The following is a 4,199-nucleotide window of genomic DNA, read 5'->3' as shown; positions in this document are numbered from 1 at the left end:
CGAACAGGTTAACCATGCTAACACAGGACAACATGTAACCGTGAACCAAAACATCCGCTGGTCTGGGTCTCAAAGACTATCATGTAGCTCAACTGGTCAAGAACACTGAAAAGTGAATTGAAACACGAGTATTATTTTACTTCCAATGACTTTCGAACAGTGGCGTAGCCAGGGGTCGTGGCGCCCAGGACTACGGATACATAACGCCCCCCCCGTATTCTTGAAACAATTGCCCACAGAGCGCGCGAAAATGTGCACAAAAAGAGCCTACCACTAACTAATGGGTTGTAATGAATATCGGTCTCAAATTGATCTTTCAAATGACTATTTGTGCTGAAATGCGCGTGAAATCTTTCATCGCTTGGAGGGAGCAGAGAATCGATGATGAATTGGCCTAAGGTGGCATCCAGGACACGTGTCCCTTGCCCCATACCCACCCCACCACCACCCACCCCGTCGCTACGCCATTGCTCCCAGAGGCCATTCACTAGTTGTTGTACTATTGTTGACATAGGCGTTAAAAAATTAAATGTATATCGTTATGAATACGGCAGACGGCCGAATCCAGATTCGGCTTTTGGTAAATTCATTTTACACATGCATTACATTTGAATTCGAGAACAAGGGATCAATGCTATATCTATAGAGGGCAGCATATCGATTTTTTAACGGCTGCCGTCGGTGACCGTACTGTGATGCACCGTCAACTAACCTTGTATGCCGCCCTCTTTTGATTACTTATTTATGCTGTTATCATCTGGTCTCAGTTAAAAAAATGATATGCTGCCCTCTATCATGTACAGCATTGATCCCTTGTTCTCTAATTCAAATGTAATGCATTCGTAAAATAAATTTACCAAAAGACGAATCCGGATTCGGCCGTCTGCCGTATTCATAACGATATACATGTATGTCCATAAGAAATTCTGAACTTTAAGCCATATTAATTATTGTAACATTTCCATAAAAATAGAGTTGCATTTCTTTGCCACATATATTTAAATTTAAATTTTAAGCCGAGCTAGTGAACGCATTATCTAGCTGGAGTCGGTCCTTTGATGTTATGATCATCATATGCCATGTGCACTACAGTGCATGTGAGTGTTATGAACATGCGTGTACGCGTTTATATTAAAAATCTCGGATTTTGCCACAAATACAGCACCCAAAGGCATGATTTTGCAGGGTATGTTCCCAGGGGTATATTAGCTTGTAATGTATTACTCATAATGTAAAAATCAGAATTCTCAATTGAGGGCGTCCTCCTCAGCAAATGTTACAAAATATGGCTTTAAGAGTAGTCTGATTTGCTGCTGCCTTGCTGCTGCTGCTTAGTTGATAAATAAATGTTTTATAGCCTACAATGCTGGCCATAAGTGTTGGGACGGTTTGATAGGGTAATGTAAATAAGCCCCCCACTCCCCCGATCAATGTTGAATTCGACTTTTTTGGTCACACGAGCCTTGTGGCACCCAACATTGATTGGTGGGGAAGGGGAGGGTTGGGGTGTTAGGAAAGTGTTTAGGCTTGACACCAAAGAAACCTCCACTTTATCACGTTAATAATAACGGAAATAAGGTCATACTATAGTGTACGTTTTCCATAAGTGTCCCAACACATTTTGGCCATGGTTGTATTTGAAAAGTTGAAAAAAATCATCTAATTTCAGTTTTTTTTTTTTTTTTCAAAAAGTAAATATGATATTGACACCAAATTTGGTGCAGTTAGAGATCTTATCATGTGGCTTTACCAAAAAATTTTTGGATGGCTACATTTGAAATTTAGGGACTGGTCACTTAAAATGTCTTAAAACGATATTTTGGCCCTGTCTAAGTTCACTATTCGTCACTTTAACTGTCAAAAACTTGGGTTTTAAAATGGAAAATTATTGTTTCCACCAATTAAAATGTTACATTACAGCTATAGAAGAAAATAAAAGTTATCACAACATCTCGTGATCAAAAAACAAATAAAGGAATCGAACCCATGCACACTTGTTTTCCCAATTTACCGCAGTCTACCACAAATGAAGCAACAAAATACAGAAAAAAAAAGAAGGACGGACATTGGCAAAATTAATAGAACGACGAATATGAAGGATATTGTAAAATAATAACAAAAAAGAAAAGAAAAAGATATATAAATAAATTCAGGGGCTCGAAACCGTGTCCACTGTGCCTGTGGCAGATGCCGTATCCATTGCACCACAGAGCTGTATTACTTTAACAGGCTTAAACTGTAATATAATGCTATTCAAGATGCATGTATATAAATATACGCTCTACGGACGATAAACAGTCAAACAAATCACACTTTTACGGCATTTGTTTCATTAACTGAATATTTATCATATAGCAGGTGTTGGCTGACATTTGTGCTCCACATATATTTCAGTTTTGGGCCGGGGTAAATGATTTTGGGACAAAAACGAACGATATACACGTTTGTAAAAAGAAAAAGAAAGTAATATTATATTAAAATTCTTTACTCTTTAAAGACGTGTATACCGTCCGATTTTGTCCCGTAGTCATTTATCCCGGACAAAAACTGAACTAAATGTGGAGCACAATGTCAGCCAACACCTGCTATATGATAAATATTCAGTTAATGAAACAAATGCCGTAAAAATGTATTTTTTGGACTGTATATCGTGTGTAGAGCGTATATTTATATACATGCATGTTGAATAGCATTATATTATAGTTTAAGCCTGTTGAAGTTACACAGCTCTGTGGCGCAATGGATACGGCATCTGCCACAGGCGCAGTGGACACGGGTTCGAGCCCCTGAATTTATTTAGATTTCTTTTTCTTTTCTTTTTTGTTATTATTTTACAATATCCTTCATCATATTATATTCGTCGTTCTATTAATTTTTGCCAATGTCCGTCCTCCTTTTTTTTCTGTATGTCTACCTATATTTTACTTTCTATACTTACTATAAGTTTCTTTGAAAGCGCTTTAATAAATTTCAGTCATAAAATGTAATTTAAGCCTACTCCTGCCGACTATGATTATATTTACACGATATACTCGTTGCAAATACCACATACGTTTTTGATGCAAACGATGAAAATGATTAAAGTTTTGTTTTTTTTCTTCTAAAAATTAGCTTTTTTTAATTTTAAGTATTTTTTCCCAAAATCACTCTTTTAAAAGACTTCAATCAATTCCTGTCAACAAATATCATGTATTTCTGGTGATTAAATCACTACTCTTTCAAAATAAAACGTCATTTTACGCAAAATACGTAGTTGGCATAGGCTAATAATGTTCAGAACGCACTGTAAAATACATGATATTGCGTATAAAACGTGACCGTATCCCTAAATCACATGAGGAAAATGCAATAATTTTTATATAAGTGAAAAGATAAATAGTTTCTCCGTTTTCATGTAAAATTTGATGAAAATCCAAGCTATGGTTGAGGAGATATGGGCCAAAACACACATTTTAAAATTAGATTTTTGTACCTTAGAGACAATGCTGGCCATAAGTGTTGGGACGGTTTGATAGGGTAATGTAAATAAGCCCCCACTCCCCGATCAATGTTGAATTCGACTTTTTGGTCACACGAGCCTTGTGGCACCCAACATTGATTGGTGGGGAAGGGGAGGGTTGGGGTGTTAGGAAAGTGTTTAGGCTTGACACCAAAGAAACCTCCACTTTATCACGTTAATAATAACGGAAATAAGGTCATACTATAGTGTACGTTTTCCATAAGTGTCCCAACACATTTTGGCCATGGTTGTAGGCGTAAATAATATAATTAAGCACCCTAGACAATGCAAAATATTATCTAAATGAATTAAAATTGTAACTTGGATGAAATCAGGGTACTCTACCCGTATATCAGACATGTAGACATATATTAATTATATCCTTATATTTTTATACGTCAGATATCAATTTTCAATATTGCTTGTGTATATTAAAACAAATTAAAAACAAACCACGTAAACTTATCTCATTGTGATTCTTATGTGTGTCGTTCTCTACTTGGATTAACAATGCGCTGATTTATATAACTATACGATACTTCGCTGATCATATGATTGATTGATCATCGGACACTACAATACATACCGTATTACTCCTTTGTTCACCTTGGTTTTTTAAGGGAATTTAATACAGTTTTGGCTGAAAAAGCAGATATACCATTAGCCAAACCAAGTGCAATCCGAAACATTTTGCAATGTG

The 4,199-nt window shown here is 36.3% G+C and overlaps 1 protein-coding gene across 1 annotated transcript in view; it reads left to right on the top strand.

The window, feature by feature from the left end:
• Positions 1 to 1,124, top strand: part of LOC140158705 (solute carrier organic anion transporter family member 2A1-like) — a 17,556-nt gene extending 16,432 nt beyond the window's left edge. The window contains exon 9 of the mRNA XM_072181891.1: positions 1 to 1,124. This exon is cut by the window's left edge and continues 1,366 nt beyond it. The gene's annotated coding sequence lies outside the window, so the exon portion shown is untranslated.
• The last annotated feature ends 3,075 nt before the right edge of the window (positions 1,125 to 4,199 follow it).

The sequence above is a fragment of the Amphiura filiformis genome, chromosome 8 (genome assembly GCF_039555335.1).
Source record: "Amphiura filiformis chromosome 8, Afil_fr2py, whole genome shotgun sequence".
Taxonomy (NCBI): domain Eukaryota; kingdom Metazoa; phylum Echinodermata; class Ophiuroidea; order Amphilepidida; family Amphiuridae; genus Amphiura; species Amphiura filiformis.
The sequence above is the reverse complement of the archived record's forward strand: the minus strand, read 5'-3'. Positions and strand labels throughout refer to the sequence as shown.